At 31.2% G+C, this 17,725-nt stretch overlaps 1 protein-coding gene across 6 annotated transcripts in view; it reads left to right on the forward strand.

The window, feature by feature from the left end:
* The window catches only part of LOC114335024 (prominin-like protein), a 210,949-nt gene that overhangs the window by 35,423 nt on the left and 157,801 nt on the right, over positions 1-17,725 (forward strand). For all 6 annotated transcript variants that reach the window (XM_050654098.1, XM_050654095.1, XM_050654106.1 and 3 more), the window contains exon 2: positions 2,998-3,027. The gene's annotated coding sequence lies outside the window, so the exon portion shown is untranslated. The remainder of the gene's footprint in view (positions 1-2,997; positions 3,028-17,725) is intronic.

Here is a 17,725-nt window from a genome sequence, read left to right on the forward strand (position 1 = left end):
TTGATGCTAGAAATTTTTTTTATAAAACAAAAATGAAGCTTTTTTAAAACACTTTAAATAATTTGTAATGAGTTTTCCCCGAAATGTGCTTCATTTTTGGTTATATCACGTTAAAGTACTCCATTTGGAATTTGACGAATATGAACCTATTTTTCATTAGCTATAACTCTGCTTTTACTAGGTATAGAGACGTGATAAATACACCGTTTTTTTAAATTTTTTACAAGCTATATTTTTGCTAAGAATGTTTTTTCGACAAAATACTTACTATTTGAGTTATTTGCGAAAAACCGTCTAAAAGCGTGGTTATTTTGTTGAAAAAATGAACATATTCATTCCCAAATAACTCGAAAAGTATTGACTTAGTGAAAAAACTTTATAGAACAAAAGTTACTTAAAATTAGCCAGTTTATCCATTTCCTGACTTTCTTTGGACGAATATTTTTTCACCCCCAAGAAGGGGTGAAAACCACCCTCAGGGCAAAAGCACATATCGGCACAATATCAATTTTTTTCTTTAACTTGTTAGCTATGTGTATACCAAATTTCATGTCAATCCAAGCGGTTCTTTAAAATTTAGAGCTTTTGCAATATTTTACCGTTAAAGAACGGACTAAAAGGTGGAAAACTATGAACATGGATAAGAACGGGGGTCGCTCCAGTAAAATCAAACATGGTAAAATGGGGGAAATAGACCAAGATGATGTGAACTATAACTGTGGAGAAACACAGAATATGGAACATCTTCGTACATGCAGAAACTGTCCGCATTGGTGTACCCTCGAAGATTTATGGCTCGCCAACAAAGATGGAACCGACTGGGCCGAAATTTTATGAATGACATGTTCGGACACGATAAAGTAAGTAGGTGATAAAGTACGTGGTTTTGTCAAACGACGAGGAAGACATAGATTCTACGATTCGAAGAATACGAAAATTTGGGACTCTCCATCAGCATTAACAAAACGGAATATCTTAGATATCGATAACTTCTGAGACAAGAAGATATCGATATTTATTATTTTTTACTGGTGTATAAGTCCTGTCTAAAGACCATTATAATAATTGTATACCATAATAGTATATTACTTTATGAGGCGGAGAAGCATGACTTTTCTTGACGCGCCCGATATTAATAGAGGGCAAGTCAAGAAAAGTCGCTTCTTTGCCGAATAAAGTATACTATTTTTTCTTCAAACGTAGCAATTTTCAACCATAAATAGTACAATTCATACGCTATTTTTACTCGAAATTAACTGTGACAACTATCAAAGTCGTCTAGATGTTAGAAATTAAAATAATTAAGTCGTCGGTGGGATTTGCGTCTCCCTGGTTACAGTTGTTTGACAGTTGTTTGCAATTATTAAAGACAGCTTATTGTTGTTGCAACCGCAAGCGCAAATTTAGTGCGAAAATGGAAAACCTAAACGAAATTGAGTCCGCAGCTAATGATGCAGTAGCACGTTTGGGGCCCTCCAAGTCCGGAATAAAGTATCGGTTAGCGTACAAGCACTTCCAAGAGTGGTGCGATACAAGAGGAGTACGGCAAGTTACCGAAGACGTTTTACTGGCATATTTTAATATAATGGAAAATGAAAATAAATGGAAATCTTCTACAATGTGGTCACGATACTCTATGATAAAATCCGAGTTAGTTATTAGAAAAAATGTGGATATAAGCAAATTTTTAAAGTTACGTGCCTTTCTGAAAAAGACAAGCGAAGGATATACTATATACTGCAAAGAAGTCGTAAAGTTTTCACTAAAGACGAGTTTGATAAATTTTTGTTTGAAGCGCCAGATAAGTTGTATTTAGGATTAAAGGTAAAAAAAATTATATTGCAAAGCATTACATTGCATACTCTACTAAATTATAAAAATATCAGATTGTTTTGTTAATTGGGGTTACCGGCGCCTGTCGATGCGACGAAATGGTAAAAATGAAGACTGTGGACATTGAGGATAAAGAAAATGTAATAATTATCAAAATCCCAGACAGTAAAACACGACAAATTAGATCTTTTACGATAATTGGTCAAAACTACATTAAACTGTATAAAAAGTATGCATCACTACGGCCTGAAAATTTCACAGAAAACCGATTTTTTATCAAGTACCAAAATGGAAAGTGTTACCGAAGCGTCATGGGAATACATTCGATCAGCGCAGTAGGTAGCCCAAAAAGTAGCTAGTTATTTAAATTTAAACGATGCAAGCGCATACACGGGTCACTCTTTACGACGAATTTCAGCAACACTTTTAATTGATGGAGGCGGAAATCTAGAATGCCTCAAACGACATGGGGGCTGGAAATCAAGCACGGTTGCCGAAGGATATATAGAGGATTCAATAAGAAATAAGAACGATAATGCTCAAAAAATTTTAAACCCTCATGATTCGCCAACATCGGGAATGATTGCTGAAAGTTGTGCTCGACCATCAGTATCATCAACAATTACCAATGCGTATCAAGAGTCGGGAACATTTTTGCACGGTTTCAATTTTGAAAATGCCTCATTAACTAATTGTACTTTTAATATTACTATAAATAAAAATGATGTTTAATTATTGTTAATGACATTTGTATTGTTGCTTTGTGACATGTTTCATATTGTTGCCATGACAACATTTTTCCCTCCGCCGTAAAGAAATGAAAAAAAAACTGCTGCCGGCGGAGACATCAAACTTTGACAGGATCAAGTTAGATAAGTAATGTCATCATTATTTGACGTTTGAAGAAAAAAACTGTTTATCATGTATTGGTATAGTGTCTATTTCTAAATTTCGTACTCATTTAAGAATAAACATTAAGAAATCTTTTCTACTTTAACAAATGTTAAACCTGAGATTCTGTTATTTTTGTCTAACGAGATCTAGGTCATGTACTTAGACATTGTTTCGCTAATGAACAAGAGTCTATTGTTTGCAAATTTTGTAAATTACAACCGAATGTCTGCAATTCATTCATAATAATTAAAATCATTGTATTTTTTTCAGGAACCTGATCTCTGGCAATCATCTGCTTCGGTAAGTCGTTTTATTTAATAGTCCGTTCTTTAAGGCTATGGGTACATAATTCGCAAATATTTTACGTGTATCCCTACTTTTTCTGTCTTTACACGGCAAATTACGTGTAGTAAAATTCACACTGGTATGGATATGTAAACATTACTAGAATGTCATTCTACTTGAAAATGTCATCATTAATTTAAAGAGATGGGTTTTGAATGTTCTTGGATAACTGTTATTTTTATAATTGCAAATTATTAATTCAGTTAATAAATGTGATAATTTTTTCACTAACTATGTATTCAGTGATTGTAATAATTTATTTGTACAGCAAAGACTAATACCCAATCGAGAAAAGAGGAAAAGTGTTAAAGTGATTTTTAATAATATATTGTTATGGAACGCTTACAATTTTGAACATCTTTAACAACAAAATACTTGGATCACAGAATATATTATCCTGATGTATTGTCTGCTTGGATCTTCCACAAATAATACACAATAAATAACTTTTTATTCAGTTCACGTCTTAAATCAATTATTTATCAAATACACATAATATTTAATCAATAACTCAACATATTCCCGATACAATGTCAATATTTAAAATTGTCACTGATTGTCAGTGTCTGACTGACAATATATGCTGACAATATTATATTCGGCTGAGTGCGTTGTAAGACAAAGATAGATTTGGAAAATATTACCACGGCATTGTGTTTATTTTTTTCGAATCCTGAAAAAACCAATAAATATTTTTGAAAAATTTAAACGCAGAATGCAAGACTAAATTATTACCGAGGGCCGAAAGTCCCTTAGAATAAATAAAAAGTTTATTTTGAATGATATATTTTAAATTAAAAATCACACTAAATTTTCTCTTAGTTTTTCACCCCTGTAACTTATTAAAATAAACATTATAAAAGTTCTCAGGGACTTTCGGCCCTCGCTAATAACGTGATCTTTCATACTGCGTTTAAATTTTTCAAAAATACTTATTAGTTTTGGCAGGATTCGAAAAAAATGAATCCCCATTTGAATAGCATTGCAGCCGAAAATACGTACCGATCCTCTTAACGGTAAAATATTGCAAAACCTCTAAATTTTCAAGAACCGCTTGGATTGACATGAAATTTGGCATACACATAGCTAACAAGTCAAAGAAAAAAAGTGATATTGTGCCGATATGTGCTTTTGCCCTGGGGGTGGTTTTCACCCCTCTTGGGGGTGAAAACATATTCGTCCAAAGAAAGTCAGGAAATGGATAAACTGGCTAATTTTAAGTAACTTTTGTTCTATAGAGTTTTTTCACTAAGTCAATACTTTTCGAGTTATTTGGCAGTGAATATGTTCATTTTTTCAACAAAATAACCACGCTTTTAGACGGTTTTTCGCAAATAACTCAAATAGTAAGTATTTTGTCGAAAAAACATTGTTAGCAAAAATATAGCCTGTAAAAAATTTAAAAAAATGGTGTATATATCACGTCTCTACACCTAGTAAAAGCAGAGTTATAGCTAATGAAAAATAAGTGCATATACGTCAAATTCCAAATGGAATACTTTAACGTGAAATTACCAAAAATGAAGCACATTTTACACAAAAATGAAGTGTTTAAAAAAAGCTTCATTTTTGTTTTATAAAAAACATTCTAGCATCAAAATTAAACAAGTTACGCTCAAAATAAAGTTAGTTCTTTCTGGTTTTGGTAAAAAAATCGAGAAAAACACCCCCTAATTAGTATCTTAAATGAACTTAATCGATACTTCACAAGTTTCTTGACTCGTGTATATATTGTTTATATGATCTGTAAGTTTCATCGGTTCAAAGTCCTTATTATTGAAAGGGCTGTAGTTAAAAAGGGTTGAACGAGTCACTGATCACGAATGTATGCAAATTTAGAAACACCAAATCTTAATCAATTTTTGTCTAACAGAAAAACAAAAAAATACATGATATTCAAAAAAGCAAATCTGACTATTTTTGTTTTTCGAGATTTTTGGTATCTCTAACAATTTTTAAGTTATTTTGAAAAAAGCATATTTTTCAAAATTTAAATTTTGAAAAATTTTACTTTGAAACCAATTTTTTTCAAAAATAAGCACTTGGAATCGATGAAACTTACAGATCATATAAACACAACATAAGTAAAATAATTTGTGGAGCGGTAACGATTAATTTCATTTAAGTTGTTAATTAGGGGGTGGTCTTCCCGATTTTTTTTTTGCAAAAACAAAAGGGACCAACTTTATTTTGAGCGTAACTTGCTTAAATTTAATGTTAGAAACTTTTTGTAAAAACAGAAATAAAGCTTTTTTTAAACACTTTAAAAAAGTTATAATGGGTTTTCCCCAAAAAGTGCTTAATTTTTTGGATATTTCTCGTCGAAATATTCTATTTGAAATTTGGTGAATATGAATCTATTTTTCATTGGCTATAACTCTAGTTCTACGAGATCCAGAGACCTAACGCGTACACCATTTTTTTACTTTTTTATGGTCTATATTTTTGCTAAGAACGTTTTTTTCGACAAAATACTTACTTTTTGAGTTATTTGCGAAAAACCGTCTAAAATGTGGTTATTTTGTTGAAAAATGAACATATTCACTCGCAAATAACTCGAAAAGTGTTGACTTGGCGAAAAAGCTCTAGAACAAAAGTTACTTAAAATTAGTCAGTTTACCCATTTCCGGACTTATTTTGGACATATATTTTTTCACCCCAAAGAGGTGGTGAAAGTCACCCCCAGGGCAAAAGCACACATCGCCACAATATCACTTTTTTTCTTTGACATGTAAGCTATACGTATGCCAAATTTCATGTTAATCCAAGAGGTTCTTTAAAATTTAGAGCAAAAACCGTAAAAGAATGGACTATAAGTAGTTTTTGTGTTTTTGACTTTATTATATGAGATTTTAAGTTAGATTCGGAAATTATTAGGACACAACAATGAAAAAACAGAAAATTCGACATATATGTCGACTGAAAGCTTTCGAAATATTATTTTATAGGTTGCTGTGGTTGCTTCCTCTTAACATCTACTAAATTTGAATATAGAAGTTTTAAGTGTAACACATACGACGACAACAAGTGTCCCGCAGCATGAATACTAATAGCCTGCGGGTAATATAATATGATTAACATGGAATCTTCAGGTTTCAATAAAAATTCATAAAATAGTTATTTATGTATCAAAGTCAGTAAAGAGTCTTTACTGACGTGGTGCATACAAAATTTTATCGCTAACAATTTGATATTGGTTTTAACACTTACTTACAATTTACAATTTAAGAACGTTTTTAAATTTTAGACATAATAAAATTTGCATGACAGTAATGACAGATGACTTTTGCATGATGGCCGCTTTCGATTTTTAATCGATATTTATCAATATTTAATAATTACCAAATCGGTAAAATTTTGATTTATTTTATATGAATATAATTACAAAATACTACGGAATTTCACTTTTTGACATAAATTTAATTAACAATGTCGCAAATTTTGTACAATATTTTTACTAATTAAATAATCGATTACTGCCATCGACCACTTACATTCAATTCCGATTAATCGCGGCAGGTAAAGTAAAGTTCGTCTTTCAGTACAATAAAGTGTTACTTTACTGCCGCAAATGGCGTAAAATGAGTACAATAATGAATGACTTTAGTGACGGTTAGCGAAATTTTTTTTTTTTACAAATTGTTCTAAATGTACATGTTCATTGTGAATAATGAATATTACCTTTACTTAGTACTTGTTTTACTTAGTCCTAAGCCTATCTACCTTTAGGTGTAAGTCTGGTTAAATTGAGTTTGGCGTTGTAGCCTCCATGCTTTAAGATCTTGTGTTAGATTTCTTGCACTTTCCAATGTCAATCCTTTCTTCTCTTTCTTACTTCTTTCCTGATTTTACCTACCCACGTAACGCTTGGTCTTCCTCTTTTGTTTTTCCCGTGCACTCTCGTTTCGAACACTCGTTTCGTTAGTTTCTCGTTCGACATTCTACACACGTGCCCGAACCATCTAAGTTCTCTACTATTTTTCATTGATTGGTTCTAGTTTTAGGTTTTCTTTGATTGTTTCGTTTCGTATTTTTCTCAGGAACCTCATTTCCATAGCATTGACTCTGGATTTTTGTCCTCCCGTTAATGTCCATGCTTCGCTGCTATACATGATTGTTGGTCTAACTACTGATCTAACGACTGCCGTTTTTTACTTTTTCCGATATCTCTTTTTCCCCAAAAATGTTGTTTTCATAGCATAGGCGTAACCAGGGGGTGGTTTTGGGGATTATAACCCCCTCCTTTTGGATGTAATTTGAGCTCTATATACGCTTAACACCATTATTATTCCATACCCCCCAGAGACCTTCAAGTAGATATAACCCCCCCCCCCTTAGGATCATCCTGGTTTCCTGGTTACACCTCTGTTTCATAGTGTTAAATAAGATTCCTGTTCATCCCATTCTCTCGTTTATTTCCACTTCTTTTTAAACGCTTTTATTTAGTTCAATAGATTGCGTCAAATCTTTGGATGTTAATTTGACTACCTTCTCTTCCATGCAAAAGAATGAAAATTTGCAGACATATGCATTCGCGGGAACAATACACTAATAGACAACAAAAAATTTTTGTTTATCTTTATTAATTGTTTAAATAAAAAAAAACGATTTTAATGGAAAAAGGCCTAAATTCACTTGTTTTTTACAATGTAGAAACTTGAAACTTTTACGGATTGTAGCTAATGATATAACCTATACATAATTTCACTTTTTACGTTAATTGTTTACGTTATGCGTCATAAATAAACAATAAAGTTTTAAATTTTGAACACTCATATATTTGTTTATACAGTACGATGCAAATGAAAGGAATAAATTCGTTATTTCGTAAAAAGGCGACTTTAAGGAAAAATCCCGAAAGAGGTCGATTTTTATTTTTAAATTACGATATTTTGACATACATGTCATAGTAGTGATGTTATCCATCTGGGCGCGACGACGTAATCGATGATTTTTTTAAATGAGAATAGTTGACATGCGATAGCTCATTTGAAAGGTCATTCAATTCTTTATTCAGTAATATAAAAATTTATATAATTATTTGTACAGGGTGTCCAAAAATAATTTTTTTATTAAATTATTTGACAAAAAAGAAGAATGTATGTAATTTATTATTAAACACTTTTCTTTAGTTCAATCGTTTGTATCAAATATTTAGACGTTAATTTGACTGCCTTTTCTTCAATGAAAATGAATGAAATTTGCAGACATATGCATTCGCAGGAACAATACACGAATAGTCAATAAAAAAATTTTTATGTTTATTAATTGTTTAAATAAAAAAAACACAATTTTAATGGAAAATGCTTAAATTCCCTTGTTTTTTACAATGAAGAGACTTGAAAGTTTTAGAGATTGTAGCTAGTTATATGAACTATACATAATTTCACTTTTTACGTTAATTGTTTACATTATGCTTCATAAATAAACAATAGATTAGATTTTTTTGCCGATTCCGACTAATTTTCATGTTTGTTAATCATGATATGTTTTATACATATATTTTAATAAACATGATGATATATTTTAATGTTTGAAAACTATAAGACTGAAAAGTAAAAAATAAAAAAATATAAAAAAAATTTTTAGGAAACGCTTTTCTTTAGTTACGAGTGACTAAAATTAAAAATATAAAAAAATCAACTAAAAAGCAAAAAATAAAAAAAATTCAAACACATTCGTTAAAGAAATGCGTGGGGCGCATCTTCATCGAATAAACGGTTTTCGCCCCACGCTTTTCTTTAACGAATGTGTTTGAATTTTTTGTATTTTTTGCTTTTTAGTTAATTTTTTTATAATATTTTTAATTTTAGTCACTCGTAACTAAAGAAAAGCGTTTCCTAAAAATTTTTTTTTTTATTTTTTATTTACCATTTGATTAAATTATTACTCCTAGGTATTTAAAATATTCCACTTGCTCTAGTTGTTTCCCGTCTAATTCTATTGCGTGTGTCTTCTTCGTATTTTAAATTATCATTGTTTTTGTTTTCTCTGTATTAATTTTCATATGTTTGATAATTCTTCTTCTAGAATTTCAAGATTGTTCTGTAAGTCTTCTCTGTTTTCTGCTATCAATACCATGTTGTCTGCAAATAGTAGCTCCGATAGTTGAGTCCGTTTCATTTGCCAGTATCCTAATGTTAGTTTTCTCATTCTTCTCTTGGCTTTCTTTATTGCTTCATCCAGTACCACTGAGAATAGCAGTGGACTCAACACGCATCCCTGTTTAACGCCTTGACTTGTAGTAAATTCTCTGGATTCGTTATTGGTTCTTATTGTATTTGTATTATTTTTTACATATCCTTTATTACTTCTATTATGTGTCTTGAATGAATATTACCTACTTCTTTCAAATGCATCTGTGCTCAGCGTTTGACATTAAAAACCCCCTCGAAGCTAGTTCAGCCGAAATCCACGAGAGGTCTACATTGTGAGGAAATTGTGAATCTCTCACAATTTTCACATATTGTTATTCAGTACAAACTACAGAACCTGTTGAGGTGCTCTAATCTAATCATAGAATGTCTCAAGATCATTGAATACCATATGAGCGTTTGTTTCTTTATTCCTGTATTTTTCCAATTTTATACACACTCAAGTCTGTCTATTGTACTTTCTCATTTGCATTGAAAACAAGATATCGTTTATAAGTTCTGGCTATTAACATTCTTCCGCAAATCTACAATACTTGATATCGCGCCAGTGCATTTGAGATATTTAATTCAAATCCAACTATGTATAAGGAAGATACAAAAATTACCATGATTTCATTTCCAAGAACGAGAAGTAGGTCAGTCGTTTCTTGGCTGTTATTTCGAACAACCTCCTATCGTGGAATAATATCTGCGTGTATAACTAGAAAGAAACATAAAAACTCACTCGAAAAACTTTCCTTTGCTTGCACTTTTCTTTGTGTAGTATGATGGAAGACGAAAGAAATACAGAATAAAAAGACTTGGTAAATATTAGTTTATACACTTCTCCAAGAGATTAACACAGCACCTTAAAAATGAGTCATTTTGGATGTCTTGAATTTCCTAAATCTGTCCGATTTAAGTGATTTTTTTAATAGGCTATAGACTTATTCTTAAGAGGAAACAGTAGCGATCAACAGGTAGCGAAAACGCGTTCCAAGATTGCGGCTGTAATTTTGAATATTTTTTCGAGATATTTGGCACACGTATTCGTAATATAAAGAATGGCGGTACAGAACCCAATTTGAAAAATATATTAATATGTGGAAATTACTCTGTAATTAAATACAATATTAAAAAAACGAGCCTGTACCGCCATTAAGATCAAAAAAATACACTTTCTTCAAATAAACTTTTTTATCCGATGCCTAGATTTTGTGTCATTTTGGAATAGTACTATTTCATTGGTAGTTCCAAAATGACACAAAATCTAGGCATCGGATAAAAAAGTTTATTTGAAGAATGTGTATTTTTTTGTTCTTCTTAATGGCGGTACAGGCTCGATTTTTTAATATTGTATTTAATTACAGGGTAATTTCCACATATTAATATATTTTTCAAATTGGGCTCTGTACCGCCATTCTTTATTATATTACGAATACGTGTGCCAAATATCTCGAAAAAATATTCAAAATTACAGCCGCAATCTTGGAACTGGAACGCGTTTTTGCTACCTGTTGGTCGCTACTGTTTCCTCTTAACAATATCGCTGTAACAATATTGTTGCTAGACAGGTCAATTGTCATTGTATACTGGGTGTACCAATCAAACTGTGATTTTTTCTCAAAGTTGACTACTCTAGCTCTCGAGTACTCAACTCTAGCTCTAGCATTTATAAAATACTGAAATTAAAACCGAACTGCAGCCTCACGTTTTCTTAACATTCTGTTTTTTGATTCATTCACTTATGTTGGATAATAAAAAAAGTTACGTACTTTAACAACTAGCCTTATTTTTCGTCAATACAGGGTGTTTTAAAATAAGTATGGCAGACTATAAGGGGTAATTCTGCATTACAAAATAATGATAGTTTGCTTTATAAACGTATGTCCGCAAATGCGTCGTTTCCGAGATAGGGGGTGTTAAAATTTACTTACAAACTGACGATTTATTTATTGCTCTAAAACCGATTAAGATACGCCAATGAAATTTTGTGGGTTTTAAAAGGTAGTTATTGCGCATTTTTTGATATACAATTAGGAATTTAATATTCACCATTGGCGCGCATACGGGTAATATGATCCTTATGTGCGCCAACGGTGAACATAAAATTCTTAATTGTATGTCAAAAAATGCAAAATAACTACCTCTTAAAACCCACAAAATTTCCTTTGCATATCTTAACCGGTTTTAGAGCAATAAATAAATCGTCAGTTTGTAAGAAAAATTTCAACGCCCCCTATTTCGGAAACGAAGCATTTGCTGTAATATATACGTTTATAAAGCAAACTATCATTATTTTTTCATACAGATATACCCCTAAAAGTTTGCCATACTTATTTAAAAACACCCTGTATTGATGAAAAACAAGGCTAGTTGTTAAAGTACCTAACTTTTTTATTATCCAACATAAGCGAATGAATCAAAAAACACAATGTTAAGAAAACATGAGGCTATAGTTAGGTTTTAATTTTAGTATTTTATAAATGTTGGAACATTCCACAGGGTGACGCGAACTTTGAGAAAAAATCACAGTTTGATTGGTACACCCGGTATACCTACAATGACAATTTACCTGCCTAGCAACAATATTATTACGGCGATGTTATTAAAGAAAAAGGCTATAACATATTTAAAAAAATCATTAAAATCAGAGAACAGGTTTAGGAATTTCGAGACATCAAAAATGACCCATTTTTAAGGTGGTGCTTTAATTGCTTGGAGTAGTGTATATTATTGATTTTCTTTATAATTAGGAGATTCTATTGTCTGTTTTTAAACCAAGAGGAGTAATTCAAATTTATGTCCAACCGCAGGCAAGTTTACTCGACTGTAATGAAATTTTGACACTAATGACATTTATGAAATTTTGACACGACTGGTATTTCATAGTTATATCGTAGATTTTTGGTGTTTTCTGCGTTATTCCTTTAAGTTTTAGATTTTTAGTCTACTTTTATATAAAAACAGTTGTTTTTAGAACTCTTTAGCGACGTATTAGTATAATATAGTATGTATGGATTACCGTCGAAGGCCGATATGATCAAGCAAAAAAGAAGTATTAAGTATTTGGCGATTTTTCTAGTGACTTTCTTGGGTGTGAATCTGTTTTTTAGTTTACTCCTCCTGGTTTAAAAACCAACCATATTGAAAATGGTTATTTATTTTTACAAACCATAGTATTTAATTATCACGTAAGGCTTGTCTTGTCAACAACATTATGAACTCTTCCACCGACAAAGTGACAAGTGACTCACTGTTTCTTGTTTCATGAACGCGAGAAACAAATATGTAGACAGAATAAACTGTTCTTAGTTTGTCTATTTCGTGCAGTAGCTTGGCTAAACACTTCCTGTTTCTTGCAATATTAATTTCTTGCACAAGTAATTCAAAGATAGTTATTTCACGGTTACGAAGTGAAGTATGTAAACTGTAGGTGTAAAGCACAGTTGTTCGTTTTGTACTGCTACATCCGTATCGTGTTGGACTAACAAGTCTATAGTCTATTTAAAGAAATATGCTTGTTCCTCCGTTAATAATTATTTCATAGTAAATTGTGTAGTACATATTTAGTTTTACAAAATATCTTGATCTTTGTCTATTTTTTCTTTTTCATGTGAAATTGAAGAAGTTTGACAATAATTATTATCATCCCAATTTGTATCTTTGATAACTGTGATTTAAACAGATTAGCGGAACTACAGCTAATCAATCAGTTAATCGTCTTAACCTCCTCAACAACCTTGGCTGTTATACGTTCTCAACACAAGTTTTGAAGTTATACTTCTTTAGGTGCGATTGGGAAAATGTTATGATTGGGAGTAAATGTGCATGAATTCATCAAAAATGTTTGGCCCTACGCCTACGCGCAGATGAATGACAGCGGATACGTTATACGTTTGCTCTGATTGGGCATTCCAATGACCTGTCAAAAATTATTCAATGGCGGCTATGGGTAATCAAATGTGTATTATAGTTTTTATTGTTGTGAACAGAAACAAAAGTAGGTTTATAGTTGTAGTGACTTTTTAAATAGTTTTTAAAGGCAACAGGAACTTAACTGTAAATGTTTTAGTATTGTAATAAAAAGATTATATACCTATGTAAAATGATTAATTATTTATATGGGAAATAAACCACAATTAAAATGAAAAAAATAATTTTATTAACGTTTCGACGCCCAAATCGGGTGCCGTTGTCAAAATACAAAATATTACTAAAATAAACTAAAGTGTTGTTGCTAAGCAAAAAAATTCTTCTAATAATTTATTTAATCTCACTCATTTATATTGGCAATTCAGACATATATTATACATTTTAAAGTAGAAGACTTTAAAATGATGTTGCCAATATTTATGAGTTGCCAATATTCAGGAACGCAACTCATAAATATTGGCAATATCATTTTAAAGTCTTCTACTTTAAAATGTATAATATATGTCTGAATTGCCAATATAAATGAGTGAGATTAAATAAATTATTAGAAGAATTTTTTTGCTTAGCAACAACACTTTAGTTTATTTTAGTAATATTTTGTATTTTGACAACGGCACCCGATTTGGGCGTCGAAACGTTAATAAAATTATTTTTTTCATTTTAATTGTGGTTTATTTCCCATATAAATAATTAATCATAAAAAATGCCACAAGGAAATAGCTTCAGAACAATATCCTATGTAAAATGTTGTATGGCTTCGATTTATACAATTTGATTTCCAACAAAATTTCTACCAATCTTCATCTAATATATTTTTTTCTTACTCTATGTTTGGTTGTATTTTAATATTTTAATTCCACAAAAATCAAATTAATTTCATTAATACAGACAATAAGCAAATATGACCAACTATCAAATAGTTTAAAATATGCAGTTGGCGTGTCTAATTGGGTGCATTTTAACGTGCTTGATTCACAACCTAATATACACGGGCTCGATCCCCAATGCAAATTTTTATTTTTTTATTTTTGAAATTATACTTCTTTAGGCGCGGTTGGGAAAAATTTATTGGGAGTGATTTTTTATAAAAATTACAGTATGAAGTACGCGCACACTCACAACTTGAAGTTAGTTGCTAATTATTTCAAGTTACGTAATAGTTATTTATGTACCAAGTCAGTAAAGTGATTCTTTATCGAACGAGTCTGATATTACGAGAAGAGCGAGCGTAGCGAGCGAGTCTTTACTGACGTGGTGCAAACAAAATTTTATCGCCAACATATATTTTTTAATTTAATGTCGTCCGAACCAATGGGGTTATAAACGACAACAATGGAAAGTACATATTAAAAATAAAAAGAGATTATAATGTTAAGTAGATACATATATGTACTAACAAAAAGTATACCTGAAAAATTTGTGATACAATTAAATGTCTTTTATTCCTATTTCCGTTAAAAACTGTATGATATTCTTGATAATTTGTATTCTCTCTAAGAAACTCAGATGTCCCTGGGAAAGTTGAGTTTACTTCTCGGTTACTGGTATATTTGAAAATCGGTTAAGATATGTTTTATTGATATAAAATAATATTTGCCTACATAATTTAATATTGGTTTAACACTTACTTGCAATTTACAATTTAAGAACTTTTTAAATTTTAGACGTCATAATAATTTCATGGCAGTGATGACAGATAACTTGCAAGATGGCCGCGTTCGATTTTTAATCGATAGTTATCAATATTGAATAATTACTAAATCAGTAAAGTTTTAGTTTATTTTATATGAATATAATTACAAAATACTACAGAATTTCACTTTTTGACATAAATTTAATTGATAATATCGCAAATTGCGTACAATATTTTTAATAATTAAAGTAAATAAATTTTAAGTCCACTCAAATACTCGCCATTCGATTACTGTCATCGACCACTTACATTCAATCTCGGTTAATTTGATTAATCGCGGCAGGTAAAGTAAAATTGTTCTTTCAGTACAATAAATTGTTACTTTACTGCCGCAAATGAGAGCAAATGAGTAAAATAATGAATGACTGAAGTGACGGGTGGCGATAAATATATTTATTATACATAATTTTTGTGTCTGTGGATTTGTGTTCATTCTGAATAGGATAATTAGTGTTAAAATATGATGAGAATAAAATTAAAAATTTCTGTAGAAAATATGATGTTTTTTAGATTTTCTAGGATTCATCGAGGGTAAAGCAATTGCGAGGAGGCTACAGTTCATAAAAATGACGTATTAACGTTATTTTTAATTTTTGGTATTTTTTTAAGTATGTATTAAAACTAGTTTCATATTTGAATAAAATTACAATTAAACTGTTTAAAGTATATTGATTTCGTTGAAATCATATAATAGAAGTATAACTTCTTACGTGCCTACAAAGTACACATACTCTTTTTTTTTCAGTTATACATGTCGAATCGGACAACTTTTCTATTTCGGAAAAAATTCGGGAGGGAGGGAGTTTCGTAAATATAGAGGTTTCTAAACTTTGGTGCGTCCGACAACTAGAGTACCTTTAAAAATTTGTCGGGCAATATTACCAGCAAATTGTAAATATCTTTATCAAGCAATCCTACAAAAAAAATCATCATTTTTGACTTCATGGAGCGCCCCCACAGGGCCGCATCATAAAATTTATACCCTCATAGCTGATTTTTGCAGGATTGTTTGATAAAATAGAAAAGTTGTCCGATTGGAAATGAATAACGGATTAAAAATGTCTCATGAGGGAGGTAATAATTTTTTTAATGGTGAGCCCAAGGACTAAGAACTTTAATTTCATAAATTCCTTCTTTTATTTCTATTTGATATATATTTGAACTATCATTTTCTTGATACGAAAAACTGTACACTTATCGCATCTAATAAAATCAGTCATTGTTCTTTGCTTCCCGTTATCAAGTTTTCTCAGTATCTCATCGCCGCATCCATTACAACGACTGCACTCTGCATTGGTTGGAAAAATTCATCATTATCAGCTTGAGCGAAATGAGTACATGACCTTTAGAAAGGAAGTGTGTGGTAAAAGGGGACTTGAAATAAATGCACTCATGTCGATAGTTTCGGTCGAATAACTACGTCATGGCTTATAATTTTACCACCAGTGTTATTTTAGTAGACACTAGAAAAATGGCATTGGCGAATTTTTAATAATAAATTATCTAATCTTATAAAATCCTAATGCGACAAGTCACGCAGTCTGTCCGGTACGGTTTCGATATGTAAACATTGAATGACGTTTAATAAATGTCATTTTATTTTGTTATATCTTTGTTATAACAGTTCCAGATCAGGGCCGCCGAGAGGGATGAGCGGGTCCCCGGCAAAAAGTGAAGTGCGACAAAATTGTTTAATTTTTATAGAAATAAAATTATCAATAATAAATGATCAGAAACATTTAGTTTTAAATATAAATTAACAAAAACAGTTAACCGATCCTGTATTCACCAGTACTGTGCAAAATATTCTTAACGCAATAACGACGTTAAGAAGTAATGATTCCTATTTGAGGTGTTTAAATTTATTAAATAAATCTATTGAAGAAAGTTGAGATTCACCAATATTATCCTTGTTTATCGCTCTCAAATGAAAAATATCATCTATTAATTCTCTACTGATGTGTTCTTTATAAAACTCGCGCAATATGTCATTTTTTTTTATCAATATAAATATGACAATATTAAATATTTCTCAGCGAAATAAATATTGCGTCGGGCTCAAATTATCAGTCGACCCACTACTAGGCCCAGACAAATCATCAAAAAATCTCGTAGGCTTCTTACGCCATTTTTATTTATTTGATGTAAATTCTGGATTTACTCCATAATTGCTGATGACTAACTTCTTCTAGAAGTTACGAAGATTCATCAACAATGGAAGACCATGAATTTCTAATTTTTTGTAAATCTTCTAGAAGTCCTGATGTAATTTTCTCCATTGTTTGGTCGACGCCGGGCCCCTTACATCGCCGGGCCCCTTACATCGCCGGGCCCCGGTAAAATGTACCGGCTGTACCGCCTTCTCGACGGGCCTGACTCCAGAATGACTCAATCGATTAGCTAATTTCGATTTTAAAACATTTGTAGAAGTCCAAGGAAGGTTTAAAAGATGAGAAAATGTGATGAAATTGTAAAGAAAATACTAAAAACAGCAGTTATTGTCATATACACAAAGTTATATTTATATGACGCTCCTTTAAATTTACCTCGCTCAACCTGCAGCTAACTTCGGCCTATTTACTTTTTTAGGTTTTCCGTCAAATCCATGCTTTTGGCACTTTGTTTGATCTAAATATGGTATTTATAATTATTGTTTCATTAAATTTATAAATTATTAAAATGTATTGCATTAATGCACAAACTTGAATTTTCAACTTTATCGCAGAGAAAATGTTGAAAAATAGTTTTCCACCTACCCCTACCGAAAGTATACTTTTCCTGACCTGATTGTAGGGAGCAAAGTCGTACTTTTCCTCCCTAGGGAAGAAAAGTAAAAGTGACGTCATGGAATGTCATTGATGAAATAACTTATTAACGCCCTGTACAATAT

The sequence above is a fragment of the Diabrotica virgifera genome, chromosome 1 (genome assembly GCF_917563875.1).
Source record: "Diabrotica virgifera virgifera chromosome 1, PGI_DIABVI_V3a".
NCBI lineage: Eukaryota > Metazoa > Arthropoda > Insecta > Coleoptera > Chrysomelidae > Diabrotica > Diabrotica virgifera.